The sequence below is a fragment of the Grammomys surdaster genome, unplaced genomic scaffold, assembly GCF_004785775.1.
Source record: "Grammomys surdaster isolate TR1022 unplaced genomic scaffold, NIH_TR_1.0 126059, whole genome shotgun sequence".
NCBI classification, from domain to species: Eukaryota; Metazoa; Chordata; class Mammalia; order Rodentia; family Muridae; genus Grammomys; species Grammomys surdaster.
The window spans coordinates 4,778,319-4,803,768 of record NW_021620869.1 but is presented as its reverse complement, the minus strand read 5'-3'; positions in this window follow the sequence as shown (position 1 = coordinate 4,803,768).

Sequence of the window (25,450 nt, the reverse complement as noted above, 5' to 3'; positions counted from 1 at the left end):
TCCTGAATTGGATTCAACGTTAAGCCAAGGGCAAAGTCCTGAGGACAGGGAGTCAGCCTTGCTCAAGTGCAAAGAACAGATCACCCTTCTGAGGCCAAGGCCCAGCCCTCAGGAATGAGCCACTTCCCTGTGTCTCCTACTGTGCCTGCCATTCATCTGCCCTGGCCTACACTGGGGTTGTGAGGAAACTCGGGGATAGAGCTTGCTAGAGATGTCAACTAAAAGGTCATTCCAGCCACAGCCTCAAGTCGAAAGATTGTGTTCCATCCTCAAAGAATGCCGACACCCTGCTTGCTCACCATGGACAATGGACATAGGTCTGTAAAACAATGAGAATCTCACCTATTTAGGCAACAGCAAGCTCCTAAAGTCAGGCTGAGCTCCTCAAAGAAGGTTGCTCAGATTCTGGGAGCACCCCTGGAAGTCTGGGTCTTAACATTCCCCAGCAATCCACAGGATTCATTTTTAAAAGCAAACAGTTTAAAGACAAAGTAGAAACAATGTCAGCTCCCCTCTGGCTGGTCCTGCTCTTGCCCCAGATCCTAGGTTCACATCCTCCATGGCCAAACACCTTGGGAATAAAACATCTAAAAGTGTAGCGAGACTGACCTCCATCCTCTCAAGCAGCCGACAGTGAGCTCAACGTTAACAAAGTTCCCAGTGCTGTCTGCTCTGCAATGCTTTCCCTTCCTGCCTCTCCGTCTCATTCCTCATCTTTGCCTCAGTTCATCAGGGATGCACACGGGATGCTGCGGCTCAAGTTCCTCAAACTCAAAACCACTGGGCATCCCCAACTTTTCCTTCAGCATGGTAAACTGCTTTCAACCGTGATTGGGGGCTCTACCAGGCTCCTTGCAAAATAACTTTTTGTTTGTTTGTTTTGTTATTTGTTTCAAAACAGGAACTCACTGTGTACCTCTGGCCATCCTGGAACTCACTATGTAGACCAGGCTGGCTTTTAACTTAGAAACTTCCTGCCTTCCGAGTGATGGAAGTAAAGGCATGGACCACTATGCCCAGTTTCTTTGCAAAACCCTGTCTTTGGGTTGTTGGTGAGGACTGGCCAGTGGGTAGGAAAGTGTCTCTGCAAGAAGGGTCAGTGTGGGAGAGCAGGAGCCTGGAGATAGCGACCCCAACAGCTTCCTGGGCTGCTCCCTGCCTCTTGTCAGCCCATCTGTCTGCAGGCAAACTTCTGCTCTTTTTATTTTCCTTCTTGGCACCTTTGCAGGGTGAGAGTCACCTTGCCTGCCTGGAACCTTCCTGTCCTTTACAGAGACAGCCTGGGTGGTAGTTCTGACTACCCTGATGCCCCTCCCTGGTCCAGCCATATTAAATGCTTCCATAATCAAATGGTGAGCTGCCACAGCTGGATTACCAGGAGTGTGCAGGCTCAGAGTTCTGGGCGTTACCTCTTTGTTCCCTTGAGTGAAGGAGATGGAGAGTCTATGGCTGGGGTGGGCCAGATTCAGGGACTCTGGTTGAGAACAGGCTCACCCAGGACTTATCTGCCTGACACATGGTGCTTGTCAGACTTACCGGACACACTCTCAGTGGACTGGCAGCACATGGAGAAAAATCACAAGGCATTTCAAATTACCTAATAAGTACAGGGCCCTTCTGAAAGTACATATCACTCTAGCTGGGGGATAGGAGGGGTAGGGCAGGGGCGTGTGTGAGCTCAAGGTCAGCCTGGACTTCATAGTGAATCCAGGGGCATCCCAAGCTGCATAGTGAGATCTTGTCTCAAAATATAAGGGTTGGGAATGTCGCGCAAAGGATAGAATAACTTCCTACATTGAACAAGGTCTTGGATTCAATCCCCAGTACAGGAAAAAAATGGGGGGTGGGGAGAGGGAAGGAAGAAAGGAGGAAATGGGGAGGAAGAGAGAAAGAAAGGGGGTGGAAAGGAGGGGGGAAAGAAGCAAAAATAAGCAACTTTTGTAAGATCCTGGTAAAATTCCACCCGGGTAAGTGGATGGACAGAGTCACACGTTTCCACACTTTCTGCATGGGAAGACAGGTCTGGGGAGCCGATTCCAAAAGCATGGTGCAGGCATCTGTCTGAGGAGCTAATTAAACATTCTGCCGTGCTTGGCTGTCTGCTTCAGACTCAGAGCTCAGTTTTGCACAGACAACTGCTCCATCATTTAGCTGACAGTGTTAAAAGTTGTAAAGTCCGCCAGGTCCTGGAGCTGATCCTCAGGAGACTGGAGTCCTGGTGATTATGTCTGATGCCCTGCTGGCTCACCTCCGAGCCTGTTCCTGATGATTAGGAAGACAGAGTCCTGCTCTCCCGAGTGAGTTTGGCTGTCATTGACAGCTAGTGGACAGATACCATGGGAGACAGATCCCCACATCTGGCAGACGAGACTCAGACCCAAGTGATAATGGAGGTTCCAGTCGGCAGACACTCCACGTTTGCAGCAGCTTCCCACATCAGTCAGGATGCTGCTGCTTTGCCAGGCGCTCTGAGTGAGGAGTGCAAAGGGTCAACTTGATATGGAAGCCATACAGCTAAGATGTGCCCTGAAAGTATCTTGTAAAATAAACATATGGATAAGCCCATTTAAACAGGCCTATTATCATGTGTGAGACTATTGATAGAGTCTAGAGTGGCCGCAGAGCCTGGGCAGGAGGCCTGACTGCAAGACAGAGCTGCCCAGTGGGAGAATACACCTTCTCTGTTTGGTCTCTGCCCTCAAGAGACTGTTAACCTTAAAACCGTCATTCCAAATATGCTTGTGTGCCAGCTGATTCTCTCTTCCTGAATGTTGTTTTCTTGTTATTTTCCTGAAATGTGTGGTTTTTTGTTTTTTTGTGGGTTTTTTTGGACATAATCTGGGGAGAGGAGAGGCCAGAAGAGAATTACCAGATAGGAAAGAATTTGTGTGCATTTTAACGTGGAAGTCTTTGATTGTGTTTTTGATTCAAAATCCCTTTTCCTTCTTGCCAGTGCACCAGCCAGCCTTGGAGGAGCTCATTGAAGGTTGACAAAAGCCAGGCCTGAGCAGCAAACATCTGCCTCCTGCCCTTTCTTTTCCCCGGATCCATATTGTGATTCTCCATTTGGACAGAGGACTATGAAGACCCATGACCCAGAATCACAAGCAGAGCCAGAAACCTGAGCATACCCTCGTCTTCTTCCTCAGTGTGGAGGCTCCTATTGAGCTGATCCTGGCACTGTGGTTGCCATGTTCTCCTTTGCCCACAAAGGACAAGGCGTTTGGCAAAGAACAGAGGTGCATCAGGCTGGGCCCTATTATGGTTTGAAAGTAAAATGTCTCCCACAGGCTCACGTGTTTGAATGCTCCCTCCACAGCTGGTGGCGCTGTTTTGGAAGGTTCTAGAACCTTTAGGAAGTGGAGCCTTGTGGAGGACGTGGGCAAGTCACTTCCTGTCTGCTCTGTTCTGACTTCTAGCACAGTGTGACCACCCACACCAAGCCCGTGTTGTCATACTTTCCCTTCTGTGATGGTATATGTGCTGACTGGTTTTGTGTGTCAACTTGACAGAAGCTAGAGTGATCAGAGAGGAAGGAGCCTCAGTTGAGGATATGGCTCCATGAGGTCCAGCTGAAATGCACTTTCTCAATTAGTGATCAACAGGGTGGGGGGGGGCAGTCCATGGTGAGTAGTACCATCCCCGGGCTGGTGATCCTGGGTTCTCTAAGAAAGCAGGCAGAGCAAGCCAGTGAGCAACACACTACCATGACCTCTGCATCAGCTCTGGCATCCAGGTTCCTGCCCTGTTTGAGTTCCTGTCCTGACTTCCTTCAATAATGAACAGCAATATGGAAGTGTAAGCCAAATAAACCCTCTCCTCCCCAACTTGCTTTTTGGTCATGGTGTTTTTGCTGCAGCAAGAGAAACCTTAACCAAGACAGTATGTATCCCTCAGAACTGTAAGCCAAATAAACCCTGCTCCCCCTCAGAGGGTACCTGCCAGGTATTTGGTTATAACAACAAGCAAAATAACTAATATAGACTCCATCCCTTCTCAACATTTCCCTTCACAAGGCTTTTTCTCATCTCTACCTTCTGAGCCCTCTCATCAGCAGCGGAGGTGGGTACAAGCCATTTCACTGCAGAACTGTAGGCTTTTTAGCACAAAGTCTCTGGATATTATATTGCTGTCTTTCAGGCCAAGATGGCTTTTCAAACTCCTGAAACCCCTTCTGGTTTGATTTCACCACCATCTATCACATTAGACTAAGCTTTTTTTTACATTCCAAGACCACTGGGGAGGCAGCTGCCTCTACCCAGGGCCTCTGCTCAGCTCCGCCTGCTAGAACATTCATCTCATACCCATCATGATTCCAAGCAGAACATCCCTGGACTCTGCCCACAAATCCAGGCCCCTCCCTAGCGCTGACCTCTGAGCAGCTCCTCCAGCCACATCTGTTCTCCATGTTTCCCCGCTGTCTGCCTCGTGCGTGGCCGGGCTCCACCCCGCATTAATCACTGCCTCCTCTGGCAAATAAAGAATTCTGCTGAAGTCGCCAACGTCTTCCCCATCATTCTGTCTTAGTCACCAGCTTCACAGATGTCCTGAACCTTCCATTTCCCTCCTCTGTGAGCACCCAAGTCCACGATCTGACAGCACGACTGTTGTTCACCAACACCCGCCTATCGCTGCACATTCCATAGGTTTCCAAGGCAATGGGTGATTACGGGCTCTCTGTGCCCACTTCGGCAGCCTGCCTTATGTTATTTTAACAGAACTATTCTTTATGGTATGGATGTGAATTGAAGAACCAGAAAGTTCAGAAGCTACAGTTCTTCCCCCAATCAGCGGTTTGAGGATGGTATAGAGAAATTGTCCTTTTTCCGTTAAATGTCTACAGAGATTTACTGTCGTGTGAGCACACACATCCACACACATGTGTATATTTTTATGTGCTCCTTTGGTAGGGGCTCATATCTGTGTAAGATCAGTATATGTGTATCTCGTTGTCGTTAGTGTGTGTGTGTATGTGTATATTATTCCTCAGATTTTACCCACCTTATTGTTTGAAGCAGGGTTTCTAGCTGACCTGGAGATCACCAAGTATCTTAGGCTGCTTGGCTGCTGAGCCCCTGGGGTCAGCCTGTCACTGACTTCCCAGAGCTCATCTCCATCTTGCCTTTTAGTTTTAAAGTTACTTATTTATTATTATTATTATTATTATGTATATGTGTGTGAATTTATGTGCGTCATATGCCTACAAGAACTCTTGCCTGCAGGAGCCTGTGGAGGTCAGAAGGAGGTGTGAGCTGCCATGGGGGTGCTGGGAACTGAACCCAGGTCCTCTCTAAGAACAGTAATCCCTCTTACCTGCCCAGCCCCACTCCATGGCACACACCATCTTGTCCTTTTACCTCCTGTGGTTTCTGGGTACTTGGTTACTCATGACTTTAAGGTAAGCATCTTACTGGGGGAATCATCTCCACAGCCCTGGTGTGTCTATTTCCCTTGTGTATCCACGTTGTCATGGTGCTCAAGGGTCTTTCTAGGAAGGATTAGAAGACTCTAGTTTAGCAAGTCCAAGATCCAGCCAACTTCATCTCTCTTGCCTGACACCAAGTAGAAGCTGCAGAAGCTAAATGTTCATTTTCTCAGTCTCCTCACAGTAAAGGGGGTAATTGTGTGTGTGTGTGTGTGTGTGTGTGTGTGTGTTCTAGATGATGAGGCTATACAAGGCAGCACAAACTAAACTATGCTGTGGCAACAAGTTAACCATGAACTTACCACAGCACATAGCTTACCACATATCTTACCACAACAGGACTCATTTCTTATTCACATGGTGTCCCTATGTGGACCTGTATGGTCTTTGTTCCACAGTTGCTCGGGACTGCAGACTGATGTGGAGAACTCTTGGTGCTGCCTTCTAAGAATTTGGCAAAATGTTGACATTGGGCTAGGACAAGAAAGTAGGCTCAAGATGAACACAGCTGAAGAATGTGTTCTTTGTATCTTGATGAGTCTTGTTAAGACACTGAATACAGTAATCGTAGGATCTTTGTTTATGCTTGTTTGTTCTTTGACTACTTTGTTTATTCCTTAGGACTGGCCATATTCTTTGCATGTACCTAGAGTGATATAAAAGCATACTGGAAAAAATAAACACGCTTCAGCCTCAGCACTGTCTGGAGTCATGTTATATATAATGTTATCTGATTATCTTTTATTTCTTTAATCTTCACGCCCTCCCTCAAGATAATTTTGACTGACTGAGCTGACTTGGTCAGACTGTCAGACATTTTATATTGACATTGTCTGGGAATAAAAGAGAGATTCCTGGAAATAAAGAATTAGCCCAACTCTACAGCTCTGCTCAGAATAAAACTGATGCAGAATCTATTCCTCTTGGTACCATGAATACCTCTGCAGCTAAGCCTTGACCTGGTTGGAGATTCTCCTTTCCCACAGTCTGTAAAAACATCCCTAACCTCAGAACTAGTCAAACCCCTTGAAAGCTCCAGAGGCCTCATTACAACTAAGCCATAGTATTCGTTGACTAAACACTAGGAGTGTGCCACTAGAGAGCTGTGGACCATGAGATGGAGACAATATGAAGTTTGCCTTCCTTCTCCAGGTTGCTCAGTGTTGACGGGCAAGCCTAGGGCCTCACACTCCCTACCCCAGGCTCCCGCCTCCACTGGGGCTTTCTAGGTAAAGGAGGCTAGTGTGGCTGGCAGACCCCCTCCTTTTCTTCATGTATAACTGGGACAGACCCCAGCTGTTTCCTTCCAATCTAATCCCCCTCTCCACTCTCCCCAAAGCCAAAGCTGGTGGCAATAGTCCAGATTCTACTACATATTTAGGGGCCTGAAGAAGATCAGGTCCCAGAGATCTAGCATCTCAAAATACCAAATCTCAAAATTACTTTGGTTAATGAACCATCTGTGTAACACCCACGTTCACATTCCACATCTGTGCTCCTCCCTGCCATTTCCCTCTGCTCCTCTCTCCCATCCTCCCCCATCTTTTAATCCCAGAATACCTCCTTGCAACTGATTCAGAAGGTAACTAACTGTACTAGCTGGTTTTGTGTGTCAACTTGACACAAGCTGGAGTTACCACAGAGAAGGGAGCCTCCCTTGAGGAAATGCTTCCATGAGATCCAGCTGTAAGACATTTTCTCAATTAGTAATCAAGGGGGGAGGGTCCATCCCATTGTGGGTGGTGCCATCCCTGGGCTGGTGGTCCTGGGTTTTATAAGAAAGCAAGCTGAGCAAGGCAGGGGAAGCAAGCCAGTAAGCAGCACCTCCGTTTTCCCTGCATCAGCTCTTGCCTCTAAGTTCCTGCCCTGTGTGAGTTCCTGTCCTGACTTCCTTTGGTGATGAACAGCAATGTAGAAGTGTAAGCTGAGTAAACCCTTTCCTCCACAATGTGCTTCTTGGTCATGATGTTTTGTGCAGGAATATAAACCCTGACTAAGACAGTAACCATTCTGTACTTTGTCCTCTACAGACTCACTAAGGAAACTCTATTCTCTGGCCTCTACCCTCTCAGTTTTCACACATAGATGAAGTCACTCAGAGCTGCCCCCTACCTGTGTGTGAGGTGGAGGTGACTTCAGATTCACAGTGGTCTATCTTAACCTTGATCAAGGACTCGCCATAGGAAGACTCTCCTCTCCTTCCTCGGGACCACCATTTCTTGCTCACTTCATTTCTCTGGGTCTCTCTACACACCAATCACAACAAACTTTTACAATCCAAAAAGCACTGGGAAGACAGGTTCTCAGAATGGGGGGGGGGAGTCAGTGTGTTTCTTGGAGTCCCACATCTGTGTCTTGCCCTATGTTGCTTTCTAAGGGCATCCTCCTTTGCTTGGCTTTAGGGAGAGGTGTGAGGTACTGGAGAGTTCCTCTTTCCATACCCTCTAAGGCTTGAGACTGTCTGAGGAATCTACAGAAGCCCCTGAGCCCATCTCTTCTTTTTCTTCTGCCTCCTGTTCTCTGAGCTAGCAGAAATGTGAATATCAGCATGACCAGGCTGCTAATCCTGATTACCAGGCAACAGACACCATGGGAGGATGTGTTTGGAGAATGGCTGGCTTAGAAATGAGGACTTCTGAGTTCCATGAGCTGCTCTGCCACCCCCCCGCCCCCAGCAGCTTGCTGACCTTGGTCAAGTCCCCTCATCTCTCTGGGCTTCTGTAATCATTTGGCCAATAAAGATGTCAAATGATTGAATCACTTAAAGAGCATCTGCATTACACAACAACCGTTTCTCAGCAAGCTGTTCCTATTAGGAACCAGGGAATTTTCCATGACCACTTGAAGTCTTACTGGGGTTCCAGAAACTTCCCCTTTGACTCTGGAGGCAGATTCCACTGTGGTCAGGCCACCCCTCTGCCTTTAGGCCATTGGACGAAATGCTACAGCATCTGGATTTTACTGCATCGTGGTTGCTCTGTGCGCGTGTGCACAAACAAGCTTATTGTTTTATTTTTGGCTTTGGAGTCAGTCAAGAGTTTTAGAAAGGTCGAGGTGAGAAAGACTGCCATTCAACACAAACAACCATATGTATCTGGGTGTGTCTACAATCACATCTGCACAGATATTGAACCACAACCCATGTCACTTCCACACAATTTCAGGAGGTTGTGTATCTGAGTTGAAGTGGTTTCCAGGGCACCGGCTCCTGGATCTCTGTTTATATAAGTCTTATGGAAGCACCCAGAGGTGTTGGGATGATCTCATTTCAATAACACAAGAACCTCGAAAGAGATAAGCTTCCCTCCCACTGGGAGTCAGCAGAACAGGAGGTGTGAAGTGGGCTCTCAGAGACAGAAGCTTGACATCCAAGGCCCCATGGAGAAAGGGGAAAGTTTAGGTCTAGCCTTCTACATGGAAGCATGTTGGAGAGATTTCTCCATTGGCAAACTGCCCCAGCTCCTGCTTTGGGGAGAGGCTGGTACCTTCCTTCCTGTCTTAGGGTTTTAGTGCTGTGAACAGATACCATGACTAAGGTAAGTCTTACAGAGGACAACATTTAATTGGGGCTGGCTTACAGGTTCAGAGGTTCAGTCCATCATCATCAAGGTGCAAACATGGCAGCATCCAGGCAGACATGGAACAGAGCTGAGAGTTCTACATCTTCATCTGGAGGCTGCCAGGAGAATACTGGCTTCCAGGTAGCTAGGATGAGGGTCTTAAAGCCCATACCCACAGTGACACAGTAGGGCCACACCTTCTAATAGTGCCACTCCCTAGGCTGAGAATATACAAACCATAACACTTCCCAACAGTACATGGTTCTGGAGCCCAGAGATCAGATCTAGAGAAAACCACGTTTCAGATTTTCATCGTAATGCCTCCTTGGGAGGAGGGTTTTCGCAGCACTGAGGACAGGGGAGGGGTGGGGTGAGAGGGTAGGTAGTATCAATGGACTATTAGTTCTTTTTGTATATGAAATTACTAAATAGCATCACTTATATGGAGACTTCCCTGGGAGAGATGGAGACTAGAGGAAGCATCCAAGATGACAGTGCCCATATGTCCTCTGCAGTGTCCCCTGATACATCTACACCAGCACCCAGTCTCTCTCCACTCAAATCTTGACAGGGACCATGCTGACTAAAACCAGAGAGCATAGAAGAGTTGGTTCCCTGTGATGTCCAAGGCTGCACCTGAAACTCACCAGCTGGGCTTTGCCACTTCAAGCTGCTATTTAGGAAGTCGTCACTCCTGATGGAACTACACTTCCCAGAAGCCCAAGAAGGCAGTGAGCAAGCAGACCCCTGTGTAGAACCTAGGCCTCCAGCTCAGCCCAGGCCCATGCTGCACAGAGCCAGTGATGAGTATGGTCTACCAATGGGGAACAGAGACACATGCCCCACAGAGTCAAGCTCCACAAGACAAGACTGCAAATCCACTGCATTTCAGTTGGCTGTCGCTCAGCCACAAAACCAAGGTTTGCAAAATAAATTTTAGAATCAAGGACTTTTAACCTTCCCATAGTGTCTTTTACTACCCATATTCTTCCAAATGTTAGTACTATCATGAAATTCCTAAATCAAATATTCTGGAAACATCAAAGGTCGTGTGAATTTATTCTTTGCTATATTTAAATCTTCTTAATGCATGTTTAGTTCCTACTCTCATGGAGATCAAACTCTAGCTGTACACACACACACACACACACACACACACACACACATACACACAACTGAATATTTACAGACTACATGGTAGAGTAGAGGCTAGCCTCATAGGTCCAACTTCTCTTTGATACTGAAATTCTGGGCCAGAGATGAATATGGGCAGGGACCAAGGGAAAACCTTGTAGAGTTCACTAATTTCAAAGCACAAAAAAAAAATTGACATAGCTTTTCTAGTATAAGTTATTTTTTTAAAGTTATTTTTTTAATTTTATTTTTAACTATGTGTACATGTTTGTGTATAGGGGGTGTGAATTTGAGTTCCAGGAAATGGTGTTGGAACCCCTGGAGCTGGAGTTACAGGTACTTGGGAGCCACCCAATCTGGGTACTGAGAACTGAACTTACATCTTCTGTAAGAGAAGGGCATACTCTCAATTGCCCTGCCATCTTCCCAGCCCCTTTCTGCCGTAAGTTCTTGCTTGTGTGATTGAGTACATCTTGGCCACCTGCTATATGCTGTTAGAGGCCACAGAATCCCTTCTGACATTCTTGTTACCAAATAGACATTCCATCTATTATAAACATGGTAATCGTGGTGGTTTAAATAGTAATGGCCCCACAGACTCATGTGTTTGAATGCTGGGCCCTAGGGAGTGGCACTGTGAGGAGGTGTGGCCTTGTTGGAGGCAGTGTGTCACTGTGGGGGTGGGTTTTGAGGTCTCTGGTGTTCAAGCTATGCCCAGTGTGGTACACAGTCTCCTTCTGCTGCCTGTGTGTCAAGAAACAGAACTCTCAGTTCCTACTCCAGCACCATGTCTGCCTGGATGCTGCCATTCTTCCCATTCTTCCCACCAGTTAAAGTTGATTGTAACTTTAAGTTTTTCAAATACTACTTTTAATGATGGTTCTTAAATGGTTTAACCTCCCTTGTAGCCCACCACCCGCCAGAGGTAGTAGGAAGGGTGGGGGAGGGGGAAGTAGACCTCTTTAGAAAGATTCTTTGGAGCAACTCCTGTTTGTGTTGTCCAGAAATAGGCAGTTCAGTTCACAGTTTAGCAGGCATCTGCAGCTTGATCCACTTGAAAACACTTCACAGATACATCAGCAGTCCAGCTCAGTAACAGCAACAGTGGTGACAGGACCTAGCAGAGACAGCCAGGCCTCAGCCTCTGCAGGAAGGATCGGAAGGAACACCAGAAGGTCTATTCCTCTCTGTGAAGATCAGTGAAGACTCAAGGCCTGTAAGCATTGTACCAGCAAGCCAAGCTCTGTCTCCATCACTCTGTCAAGTCCTATTTTATGCCTTCCACACATCACGTATCTTCCACAGGTCTTGCCTCAGCATATGCAAATCCAATCAGCCTGAGTCCGAGGAGTCCCAACAAATGGAGCTCAACTGAGCAATGTAAGATGGACCAATATGTGTGTGTTGTTAGCAAAGAATCCTTTATCATGTGTCCTTTCACATGCTTGCTTTAGCAGAAAATCCTCTCTTCTGTGTCTGCTTCAGCAAAATATTCCTTCACCAATCTGCCTTAGTCATTCGCCTGGGGAAACACTCCTTCATGTGTTTACTCCACCAAAACACCATCCAACACAGCTGACTCTCCAAAGAACCCTTGAGTTTCCAGTTCATTAGTAGACTAAACCCCTGAAACTGTAAGCCATGCCCAGTTACATGTTTTCTTTTATAAGAGTTGCCATGGTCATGGTGTCTATTCATAGCAATAAAGCCCATACTAAGACAGTAACCTTTCCAGAATGGAAGAAAGGAAATCAAGGGGCAAGAAACAAAAGGAGGGGCTGGAGAAATGGCTCAGAGGTTAAGAGAATTAGCTGTTCCTCCAGAGGACCATGGTTCAATTCCCAGCACCGCACGGCAGCTCACAGCTATCTATAACTTCAGAACTAGGGGATCTGATATGCTCTCCTGGTCTCTTTGGGTGCCAGGCATACAAATAGTGTGCAGACAGAATTACACACACACACACACACACACACACACAGAGAGAGAGAGAGAGAGAGAGAGAGAGAGAGAGAAATATCAGCTATCTGTCCCTTTCAGATTATTAAACTAGTAAACTCACAGAGGGCCTTATAAATCTTCTTAGCCACACATATACCAATGAGGTTTCTGTGGGTAAGGAAGAGTCTTTTAAAGGTGTTTGAGCAAGAATGAGGGGTGTGTGTTTTGTGTCCATTTAATTTTGTTCACTGTAGTCATAAAGTTAGCTGGCTAAAAATATCTGTATATATATATATATATATATATATATATATATATATATATTCAGAGGGAGTAGGAAGTACCTTCTTCCTCTTCAGTTCTTATACAAATAAAAAGGGCAGAGAGAATGGACATCTATAGTTAGGCACAGCCTCGCCACACAGACACACACGTTAGACTTCCACACATACACAACACTACATACATAGACATACCGCTTGCATCTGCCCTGAACACTCGCATACACATAAGGTTGCCATTTAACACTGACATGGGTATTTGCTGCTGGCTCTCCGACTTACTTCGCTCAGTCTCCAACGTGATTAAATGTGACTTTTTCTCTACAGAGGGCAGAGGACCAAAAATCATGCTGCTTTCCCAGATCTTCTTACAGCTCAGATCCTGGTTGTGATTTAACATGTGCCCGTCAGAAGCTCCATTCAAGGCTCTCATTCAATGCCGTGTTCAGTGGAAAGACAGCAGGAGGAGGCTCTGCAGGCAGCAGAGAAGCTGACTGCTTCCCAGTGACATCAATGGTGACAGAGATGTGTCTGAAGGTTCACCTACAGTCCCTCCCTTCAGCTCCCCAGAGGGTCTGTCATCTGTTGTAGTGATTCAAGGATCAACTTTTCTGGACCTGACACAGTGGCTCTGCTTACTGTCACCTGGCTTAACCAGTCACCTCCATCCATCACAGCCTCTCCTAGTTACTGTATGCTTAATCCTTGTTTTTAAATTAAAAACAAGGAAGTGAAACCTCCAAGGTTTGACTTCTCTTCTGTGAGGTAGGTGCAGTGCTTTGAATAGGCATGGCCTCCATAGACTCATGTGTTTGAATACTTGGTTCATAGGGAGTGACACTATCAGGAGATGTGGCCTTGTTGGAGTAGGTGTGACTTTGTTGAAGAAAGTGTGTCACTTCGGGGTGGGCTCTGAGGTCTCAGAAGTTCAAGCCAGTTCTCTGGCTGCTGCCTACAGACCTAGATATAGAATGCTCAGCTCTTTCTTCAGCACCATGTCAGCCTGCACTACCATGCTTCCCACTATGCTTCCTGCCATGATGATGATGGACGAAACCTCTGAAACTCTAAGTCAGCCCCAGTTAAATGTTTTCCTTTATAAGAGTTGCTAAGCTCCAGGAGCTAGACCCTGTTCACATTTATAGCAAAAGTATGTTTTGAGCTTCATGTGGGTCCCCTAACAAGTGAAGCAGGGACTGTCTCTGTCTCTGTTCCCTGACATTGGGTCTCCTTCCCTCCTACTTGGACTGCCTAGTTTGGCCTCAATAGGAGAGGATGTGTTTGGACCTGCTAGGACTAGACGCCCCATGGTGAGGTGGTAGCCAAGGAGGGGGCTCCCCTTCTTTGAGGAGAAGAGGAGAGTGTCATGGAGGAGAGACTTGTACAGGTGGGACTGGGAAGAGGGAGAGGGCTGTGATTGGGATGTAAAGTAAATTAAAAAAAAAAAAGAGTTGCTATGCTCATGATATCTTCATAGAAATAAAACCCAAACTAAGACAGGAGAGGCAGAGTCTGGACAGAGAGTGACATTGCCCAGTAAGTGTGCATGATGTCTGACTCAGAGAAGCCGCTCACCTTGAAGCCTATACAACCTTACTGAAATCTCATGGAAAGGGCAGTGGAGGTGGATGCTAAGCAGGGGTAGTTGGGAGGAGATGTCCTGGGTTAAAAGCTAGGCTAGACTTCTCGTGGTCAATGAGAAGATAGCTCCCTTGATAGAATAATAAAGCTCTGATCAGCCACGTCTCCTCCACCAACCTTTAGACCAAGGGGTCTCCTGTGGGCTTCAGGTTTGTTTGTATTTCTTCTGGCCTCTGACCAGGTGACACGTCTTAGAGCAGACCTTGCACCTGACAGTCTATGTCTTTGCTTTGTCCTCTGAAAGACACTCTGAACAAACAAAGCCAATGCTACTGTGAAGCTGACAGGCTCCCAGTCATTTCAGTGACCCATCTTTGGGTGTACAGAGCACCTGGGCCTGTCCATCAAAGCTCTGGTCTCACTGCTCCTCGATTCATTCTCCGTCTTAATCCCAGTTGCCACCCGTGGAGAAAGGATGCATTCATCTCTGACCCACAATGTCTGAGGAGCCAGTGTTCTGAATACTGCAGCCACCAGGGCTGGTGCAGCTCAGGAAGTGGATACTGCATGAGGCAAGCAAGGCACAGTGAATGAAATCCTTCATGAAGTAAATGGTCTTTGTGCTAATTTTCAGTATCCACAGAGCACAAGATGCTGTAATTAGTGAAATCTGTCAGTCCAAGTCCTGAGGCCAGTGTTGCGGAGGGCATTTGGGATATCTTGTTGGGTTTGGGGGAGGCAGGCAGAGAGGAGTGCATTAGAGAAGTGCTGACCTTTGACTGAAGCATCCCAGCGGTGCATGAACACACGTGTGAGAGAATGTGTATGCCTATGAATATGTGGAAGGCAGAGAAAGACATCAGGGGTCCTGTTCTGTTACTCTCTGCCTAATTGCCTTGAGGTAGGGTGTCTCACTGAACGTGGAAGTTCAGTGAGAACCTGGCAATTCCAAGAGAGAGAGAGAGAGAGAGAGAGAGAGAGAGAGAGAGAGATCTTCCTGCCTGCACTCTCAACAAATTAGAGTTAGGGGCATGCATTTGGGTATATGAAACTTTATGTGTAGAGCAGGAGATTTGAAATCAAGTCTCCATTCTTGCATAGTAAGCACTCTTGCCCACTGAACCAGCTCCCCAAAGTGGCCTCAAGTCCAGCCATTAAACCTGTTTCGCCTCTCAAAGTACATACAAGCAACAGTAGCCTGCCTCGTTCTATCCAGTTTCTGTATTTAAAGTGGGAGTGAGTATCACCCAGGAGGGATGAAATGAAGTATCCATGTGGTTGTTGCTATTGAGATACAGCAGCTTACCTGTTGTAATACTTTTGGGGTGCAAAATGCAGTCTGGAGCTTCAGGTGTTCAAGTCTGCCTACTGTAAATACCTATACAGTATGGTGGGAGGTACCAAGGGGGCTGTCTAGAAGGTGAGTTTCAAGTGGGGTTTGGAAGGAAATGGTTTCATCCCCAGAAAGGACAAGGAGTCCCTCCAGCCAGGCAGTTGAGGTCCTCCTTGTACTGAGTATCAAGTCTACACAGGTTCACATACATGACTTACTTATCACAGTGTGGCTTACTTATCTATCCAGAACAGAGAAGAAAATGCTACAGGAATGTCTCTGTTCTACCTGGCTTTCCTCCCAGCTGAAGGCCAGGCTCTTAGAAGGAGTGAGGAGACACCATTGATGTGCAGGATCTCAGTCCACTTATAACACACTTGCTAGGACCTGAGAACGGGAGCTTGCTATAGGCAGAGTCCAGAGACAGCAGAGTGGAGAACCAATGGGAACAGAGAACAGGACGGGTAGGAGCATCCATCACAGGGCAAGCGAGTGACCAGAGGGTAGTGCGCAAGGCAACGTAAAGTCATGCCAGCATTTGATGGATCCTGTTGCTTTTTATTGATGGGTAATAAGCACACAGAAACACACACACACACACACACACACACACATATAAATAATAGTAATAGATAGTTTGATGAGCTCCAATAGACTGTGCATGCTCAAATATCAGTGTTGCAACCCAAGAAACAAAGATTTACAAAGCCCTGCTTTAGTCTCTTCCAGTATTTTTCCCACAGTCTGGAATATCTTATAACATTGACAAGAACTTCGGAATTTTTAAAAGAAAACTTGTAGCTGGATATTTTATAATAAACTCAGTAATGTGGGAGGAGTTGGGAGGAGTGAGGAAAGGAAGGAGAAGGAGGAGGAGGAGCTAAGAGGCAGAGATGTAGGAGCCATGGAGGACCCCACATGTATTGAGAGCAGTCCTGGGTCCGGGCGGTGGTGGCACACGCCTTTAATCCCAGCACTTTGGAGGCAGAGGCAGGTGGATTTCTGAGTTCGAGGCCAGCCTGGTCTACAGAGTGAGTTCCAGGACAGCCAGGGCTAAACAGAGAAACCCTGTCTTGAAAAACAAACAAACAAAAGAGAGAGAGAGAGAGAGAGAGAGAGAGAGAGAGAGAGAGAGAGACAGAGACAGAGAGAGACAGAGACAGAGAAAGAGAGAGAGTGAGAGAGAAGTCCTGGGTAACAACTGATATCATAAAGTTAGATATTGGGACACACCTCTAATTGTGTGGGCATGTTGTTAATTGAGCATTACCAAACATATAAAGCCTTTGGATAAACTTTAAGCATTAGAGTCTCATTTCTACCAGGTACTGCACGGATGGTGGATGGTGGGATGGTCTGGGCTCAGCCCAGCCTTGTGGAGACAGTGTGGTATATTGGCAGAGCCATCTCCCACACTGGTGTCTCGTGGGTGCCAGGGCTAGTGTTTCTGGCTGGCCGTTTCTAGCTGTGCCGCTTGTATGGCCTCTCGCAGAACATGGCGGCAGAGCTAAGCAGAGCAGTCTCCGCTTAGATAGTCAGCCCAAGGAAACACTGTTTTAAATTTTAACTGTAACAAAAACTTTTTTTAAAAAAAAGTTAATTATTTTTAAATTGAGTGAATGGTCTTCATCATTTTGTTATTGTTATTGTTGTTTAATACCATATTTGTGGTGTAACTTATGTACTGCTAAGTACAAGAACCAGCTGTTATGTTTGCTTTCGCTGTGTTAAGATATGGGACCGGAGAGATGGCTCAGCAGGTAAAGGCACTTTCTGCCAAATGTGACAATCTGAGTTCAATCCCCAGGACCTACCCACGTGATAGAAGGAGAGAATTCTTGAATGTTGCCCTCTGGCCTCTTCATGTGTGCCATGGTACAGAGAGGAGAGAAAGAGAGAGAGAGAGAGAGAGAGAGAGAGAGAGAGAGAGAGAGAGAGAAGGAGAAAGAATGCAAAGTCAATAAGATATGCAAATCTGGAAGGCAGGGGGTTTCGCTCAATGGTAGTACACTTGCTTGGCTAATGCAAGGCCTGAACTGCATCCCCTTCACCCCCCCCCCAAAACAAAGCAGGAATTCTGTGGAACGAAGCTACATTTGTTGGACTCAGCACCATGTTTGCCCTTCCCACACTGTTGGGCAGTGTGCCAGTCTTCACAAATGAGAAAGCACGTGCCCAGGTGGGCTCCAGACGGGCCTACCCATAGCAGGCAAGCTCCTTTCCTTCATGTGGACCCTTAATGGGCCATGATAGATAAGATAATCGTGCATGAGGTCCAGCCCTCTCCCACTGCACTGAGATCGCCATGGCTTCCTTGACCTTTGGGATTTCAACTTTCAGAACCAGCTTGTCAAACACTGCAAAACAGACTGTCAGGTTTCAGTGAAGGTTCCTTTGAGTCTGTAGATTTCCTTGAGCAGGACTGCCATCTTGGCAGGATTGGGTTTTCTATCAAAAACCACCGTGACATTTCTTATCTTAGGTATAACTGAAATCTTAAAACAAAGATCTAACTTCTTGTAGCACATAGACTCTTTGACAGGCCTGCCCAAGTCCATTCATTATAGTGAAAAAATTGTAATGTCCATTATTTTGAAAATGGGCATTTCTCATTAAGAAGAGGAGAGTGGCGCTCCAGAATTCACGTTGGATAATAACTATGGTTGCCATGGCTACTGCTGCCATCATCACCATCGACGTGCATATTGCATCATCGTTATGGCTTCTGATCTGCTACTGTTTGAGTTTTCTTCATCCCCATGATGGGGTTTGTGATCTCTTCCTAAGACTTTTCAAGAATAGGGTGAGGGAAGTTTGTGAGCAAGCTTTATCCACCAGGACACCATCAGCAAAGTTCAGGGTCACTCTCATCTCTCACATCCCAGACTCCTTTAGAGAAAACAAGCAGGAATGATTTGGATAGAGATGCATAGATAGAGATCTGGAAATGTGCTCATCCCCAGGACAACACCCCTAAGCCTCCATCACCTCACTGTCCCCAGGACACACACAGTTCTGTCATTAACCTCATTTGCAGATGAAGAAAACTCAGTGAGTCCAGAGAGCTAGTAAATCAATCACAGAGCCCAGGACTGTGACTCTCAGCCCCAAGTAGACGCATCTCTGTTGGGAATGCTTTAAATCTTCACATTAAAACTGCCGCCCTTGCATGTTGTGGAAAGGATCCCAACAGCCCTGAGCCTGTGGGGAGAGGCTCTCACCACAGAGGTAACAGTACTGTCAGTACTGCAGAGCTCCCTCTCCAGCAGATTGCTCTGCTTCCACCTGGCTCAGTGCTGTAAGCCAATCGGTTAGCCACTAAAGTCAGCTCCCAGGGTGCTCTTAAGACATACAAATTCCAGCAGTAAATAGCAAAACTGTTAGACCAGATTAAATTTACCAAAGTGACTTGGGCTGAGCTGAGAAAAAAATGGACCCCCTTGAAATGCTGCTTTGTCAGCCAAGAGTAACAAAAGCCCGGATGGAAACCCCTTTGGTTAATTATTCAACAAGCAGAGCACATGCTAGGGGACTTGGCTGAGGCCTTGCACCCACAGAGGGTGGGGGAGATGTGAACCCCATTTAATTTATCTTTCATTCCTGTTCTCTGCCTTTCTTTGCTAACAAAATGGTCTTGTGGGGGGAATTCCCTGGTTTTGACATTGGGAGTCTGCGGGACCTGTCGGGAAGGTGACAAATGACAGAAGAGACCATGAGCTGAAGATTGTGGTCAGAGAGAGGAAAGGGAGTGGGGCAGAAGTGTGATAAAGGAGGAATTATGGGAATAGGGATGAAGGGGAGGGGACCACAGACATGGGAGGCAACTCCGTCTCTGCTTCCACTGCATTTTTCTGGCCACAGGAAAAGGCAACTGTGTGTAGTAAAAGACTTCATTTGCGTGTGTGTGTGTGTGTGTGTGTGTGTGTGTGTGTGTGTGTGTAAAGAGTTGATTCTGCTAAAAACAAAATAGCCTGTGCTTTTAGTGGCTGAGGGTGTCGACCCACCTCTGTTTTTCTAGAAGGTTCTATGGCATCCCATGGGGAATGCAAACACACCCAAGCAAACACACCCATTCCCTCTTCTAGTTTACCCTGTGTATTTATCTTTGCTTTTGAAGAAGCCTGATAAGTATGTCCCTTTATTCTGGAGAAAAGTCTCAAGTGAGAGATTTCCTTATGGCTTTCTTCAGATACCTGGGCCACACCTCCTGCAGCCTGCTCCTGTGGCCTCTCCTGTCAACCTTGGCTGGTTTAGCATTGCCCTCAACTTTGTGTTTAGAGTGGTTCAGGCTTGGCCTTTGTGTAACCTCCATCCCCCCAGTCCTCAGGCAAAAAGCCCATCTCACACAGAGGGCAGAAGAGTTCCAGGCAGAACACACCTTCGTGTTCTCTCTCTCTCTGTGTCTCTCTCTCTGTGTCTCTCTCTCTGTGTGTCTCTCTCTCTGTCTCTGTTTCTCTCTCTCTGTCTCTCTCTTTCTCTCTTTCTCTCTTTCTCCCTCCCTCTGTTCTCTCTCTCTCTCTCTCTCTCTCTCTCTCTCTTTCTCTCTTTTCAAGACTTCTTGCAACTCTTTCTTGTAGAGAAATGCTTCTCCAGTCTAAATTTATGGCATTTTATGACACAGTGGGCCTTTCTCCCAAATGTCACATCATTGATGTGTTTGTCAGGGGCAGGGACACCCACACAACCCTTGCTGTCCCTTAATCCTCACCCTTATGGCATTAATACTTTCACTAATCTTGTTCTACCTTGTTTCACCAGCACCGCTCAACCACTGCCCATCTACCCCTCCATCCACTTAGCACATCTACCCACTGGGAACTTGTCCAGGCTCTTGAATACAAAGTCTGTCAATACTAAGGGACGAGAATAGGCATTCTGGGTTCCGAATGCTGTAGGCCTGTCCTGGCATAGTGTAAACTTCATCTCCCTGAGAGGCCCCTCCATGGGGGAGGGGAGTGAGAGGTTGAACTGGCTTGCTCTAAGCACAGGGACTTGCCCACTAGGACAAGAGAGGCCATGGGAGCAGCTTCAGAGAGGACTCCTCCGTCTTATAGACAAGATAATCAAAGCCAGACAACACACCCTCACTACTTACTTCCATCTTGGTCTCTACAGAAAGCAGGAGTGGAGGCTGCTGGGAGGGAAGATGACTTTCTACAGTCTGAGGAAGGTGAGAAGTGAGAATTCCCCACCCCCACCCCATTAAGCTTGCCACTCCCCAGTGGGAGAGTTTGGCCAAGTCTCTGATCTTTTCTTGTAGGGGAAGCAGTGTCCTGCTGCAAGGGCCTGTCTCTGGAATGAAGTTTAAGAATACCTCAGCAGTCTGGGAGGGAGACCCCATGCACAAAAGGCAGTGCCCAGTCAGGACATTGCAGGAGCCATCCACAGTGATGGGTCCCAGGAAGATTGACAGGTAAGAAGTGCTCTCATCTCATTTGTACTGCTGAGGCTGCAGAGCTGAGAGGCCAGGACACTTGTGGTCAGCAACCTGGCATTCCCCTGCTGTCTTCTCCCCATACACAGAAATGATATACTTCTCGAAATGCCTGTGTCAAGAACATCTCATCCTAAAGGGTCCCAAGGACCCTGGAAGTACAGAAGCAGGCGTGGGGCCAGCAGGAGACTGAACTTCCTTTGGTGCCCAATTGCTGTGGACCTTGAATTACCCCAAGGCTCTGCCACAAGAGAAGCCTGCGTTCCCCAGCCAGGAACTAGTGCTCTATGGGTAGTAGCTGGATGTTTAAAGCATCCATGATGTGTAATAACTCACAGGAGGAACTGGAGCGATGCCTCAGTTGGGATAGTGCTTCCAGGATAAGCATGAGAACCTGCTTTCCTCCCAACCATCCATGGGAAAAGCTGGGCGTGGTGGCACTCACTTGTAATCCCAGCACTGGAGGCACAAGCAGGAAGATCCCTAGGCCTCTGTGACCAGCCATCTTAGCTTCATTGTTAAAGTGAGCAGAAGTCCCAGTGAGAAGTTCTAGTTCAAAAAACCAAGGTGGGAGTGTGGCTGGCAGATGAGTCCTGGGTTAAAAGTGCTTGCTGTGCAAGCTTGCAGACCTGAGGGTTTTTTTTTTTTTTTAATGTTGATTATGGTTGCATGTGCTCTCAGGAAAGAGATGGGAGGATTGCTGGGGTTTGTTGGCCTTTGGTCTATATAAACACACATACACACTCAAACACACGCATACATGTACACACTCACACAAGCACACATGTATATATACAAACATGTGCATGCACGCACACACACACACACACACACACACACCAACAAAGAAATTAACAAAAAAAGATATTCAGCTCCTGAGAAACAACACTCAAGGTTGAGTTCTGCCTTCCATATAAATGCTTACACACATATGTGTGCATGAATCCCTCCCACCCAAACATATATACACATTTCAATAAATAAATGAGTGAATAACTATAGGAGCCAACCCTTCTGCAAGGAAATGTGTCTTCAATATGCACCTGCCAAGTATGTTCTCAGCCACTGGGCTGCCTACAGGCTCAAGGGTATGAGTCAGTTGTCCCTTAACACAACAACTTCCATTTAGCTATCAGAGACGCCTTATAACTGAACTTTTGTAAATCCCCATGCTCAAGGTGATGGTGGTGAGTGACAAGCTCGTTCAAGTTGGATTCCCAAACCCTGCCTGTGTCTCTTGCTCATGGGAGTACGGTCAGGGTGTCAATAGCCACCTAAAGGGATAAGGGTCATTATATCCCACCATAAGGTTCAATACTTTCATCTACAGAAAAGCCAGGCTCAGACCTCACCCAAGAAAGGCTTAGAAAGGGCACAGGTGTGTTTAAACTGGCTCTCCTTAAAATATGCTGGGGCTTTTCTTTCAATAGAGAAATGTCACCCAGCTCAATGCAGTGAGGGCACACCCATCACCATTCATTTCTGCAGTTGTTTTGAAATGATTTGTCATACAATCAGGTGGCTTGTTACACAATCAAACTGCCTGTCACCTCCCTCTGGGTTTCCATGGGTGTTTATTTCTTTTTAATTCTAGAGATGAGACATCTGTTCTCAGCTCTCACTCTGGGACAGTAGCTCATCTCCATGAGCCAAATCCTCTCCAGCTGCGTCCTTTGGAATGGGAAGCGTGACCCTCTGTGTTGACCACTCCCCACCCAGGAGGCATCACTCCGAACTCTGTCCAGGATGGATCCTTCCAGCCCTTCATCATCTCAAAACTCTGTGCAGGGCAGCGAGACTGTCCTCATGGCCCAGGGAGGCCACGTGCTCTCTCCTCCACAGAACCTGATCTATGGAGAAGCAGCCATGGTGGACAGAGGAAGGAGATCGCCATGCTGCCCCCAAAGCTCCAGCAGCCATGTGCTAATAATGCAAGAAGCTGAAGGAGGTTGAGGGAGTGTTGGCTCGGAGACTGGAAACCGAAGAGGGCCGGAGAAATGATAAGCGAAGCGATGCTTAATTAAAAGCACATTTGTAAAAAGATCTGCCCTGGCCAAAAAAAAAAAGACGATAGTTAAAGTTTTAAAATCAAGTCACTCTCTCCTGAGATTTCTGCCAGAGCCAGGCTGGATTTAGGACTCTGGGTTTTGTCTTCCAGGAGAGTCTGCAAATCTGGGGAGGGATGGGGGGATAGTGACAGGGAGGTGAGCCAAGTGCCAAAGTGCTAGCTCCTGGGCCTTCAGCAAAGGGCAGGGCTTCTCCCAGCATGACCCTAGATGTGAAAGGCAGGAATGAGACAAAGCCCGAACATGCCTCACCTAAGTGCCAGCCACAAGGCCAGGGCAGACACTGCAAACACACATGAGCCTCCCTGGCAGTCATGAATGGCTTCACAAGGATGAAGGTCCTGTAACAAAAACAGAGTTCCAAATCGTGAACGTCCTGGGAAAATGGCTCACTCTGTAAAGTGCCTGCCTTGTAAGCTCAAGGATCTGAGTGTAATCCCCAGAACTCACAAACTCACATACAAGGAGGAGGAGGAAGAGGAGGAGGAGGAGGAGGAGGAGGAGGAGGAGAACAAGAAGAATAAGAAAAACAAGAAGAACAAGAAGAAGGTGGTGAGCCATAGCCTGTGTTATATTGACACAGGGACACAGAGGCAGATGCATCCTTTAGGCCCACCAACCAGCCTAGCCTACTCCTAGCTCAATGAGAGACTCTATCTCAAAAAATTAAAAGGTGAATGATACCCAAGGAATGACACCAGAGGTGCTCCTATGGCCCTCACAAACATGTGCCCACACACATGTACACAAACACATGCACACAAACATGCACATACAGGCACACACACACACACACAAATACACACACACACACACAAATACACACACAGAGAGACACACACAGAGAAAAGTAGATTCTCAGGAGGAACCTAAGATGCATCTTCATCTTTGGAAAAATATTTTAAATCCCAGAAAGAGACCTGCAATTCACAGGGGAAATCACAGGAAGGTGGATTTTTCAACTGCAAAACCTTCCAACAACAAGGCTGTAGAAGCCAGAGATGGGGATGGTGTCTACTCAACTCCCTGGACTCCCAGCCTCTCTCAGAATGATTACACAGGGAACCCAATGGTCGCAGTCAGAGCTATGGCATTCACGGCCTGTGAATGAAGACTTGCTTGCAGATGTGTCCACACTGCTGCTCAGGAAATGTTTACTGGTCAGAGTCTCAGAGGACACTTGTCCCTGTGTATATTGCCACTTACTTGTCCCTCTGTGACAGGAGAGTCCTCTAGATGAAGCAGAAACGTCTTCACTGCTCTGAGAGCCCTACACTTCCCAGTGAATCACTGTTATCCAAGTATGTGGACAGTGTGCTTGCTGCTGGCGCCAAGAGGCACAATCAAGGGAGGAAGAGTGTATCTTAAATAAAAGTGGTATTTGCAGTTGGTAAAACATAGATTATTTTTGCTCTTAGAGAAATTGATTTCCTAGGACATGATTAATTATGTCTGCGAAACAGAAAATCCATCAAAGACAAAGTGTTTTTCTCTTCAGAAAACACTAAAAAAATCCTCACCATGTCATTGCATAAATATGATGTACTATTAATAGGGATCTTGTCTCCTTGCACTGGGTTCACTTTCCGGGGGAGGGAGGGCTTGCTTTGAGACTAGGGAAATGTTTTGTTCTCTTCTCAGGTTCCTGATAATCTAAACAGAAGTTCTGCCTGGATTTGCTCTGATGAGGGTCACTGTGTGGGGAAAGCAAGGAAAGAGACCCCAACTTCCAGTGCGAAAGGGACCTTTTCAGTGAGTCTGTGTTACCTTCAAGAAAGCTCCAGAATCCTACTAACTAACCCATTCCTATATCCTCACCCCAGCAGGCCCACCATACCGGCTTGCTCCAGCCACGTCTGTGCACTGGCCTCCTCTAGGACTGTGTAAGAAAGTCTTTCCAGAGGCAGTCCTGGGAGTGACTTTCATCTGGAGTACTATAGTTACCTCCTGGCTGGGATTTCTCAATCCATCTCCCTTCCTATCTAGACAGTCACTCTAATCAGAAGCCAGAGTGATCCTGTAAAAACCAATCAGATCACAGGCCATGTGGTGCCATCCTTACAAAAGCCTCCCATCTCAACCAGAGTTATAAACAGTGTTCTTAGCCCCATCCTAGGCAGCAACTCCTTTTCTCTCTCTGGCTGCCCCAGCCCAACTGTACTGGCTTTCTGTTTTTAGAGCCACCCCTGGACCATATTGTTGCTTGCTTCTCAAATAGAGACTTTCTCTCCTGAGGATATCTTCATACTGGCTCTTCTGTGCTTTTATAAATCTTCAAGGCAAATGTTACTTTCCTGTAGAACTTTCCTGAATGCTGGTGTTGAAGTTCTAGCAAGCCTCTTCAGACTCCCTGCACCCGTCTCTTGTCTCTGCTTCTGGTTTCCATAGCACTCATTACTCCCAATACACTACATAGCTTCCCTTACAGCAAGCCACGTGTTTCTCACAGTGGAGTTTCTGTTTTACCCTCTACCTAAGTCCTACTTTCTAGTCTGAGCCTGACACATAGTCATCTTCAATGTGCATTTGAATGACCAAATGAGTACTTGTTTGCTTGAGTGTCTCAATGCAAAGATAGGGAGGTAAGAAAGACAGATGGATAGAGGTATAAATGGGTAGACAGATGAGTGAGAAGGTATTTGGGTAGGTGGGTGGATGGATGACTGGGTGGCGAGGTTGGTAGGGGAATACGTGG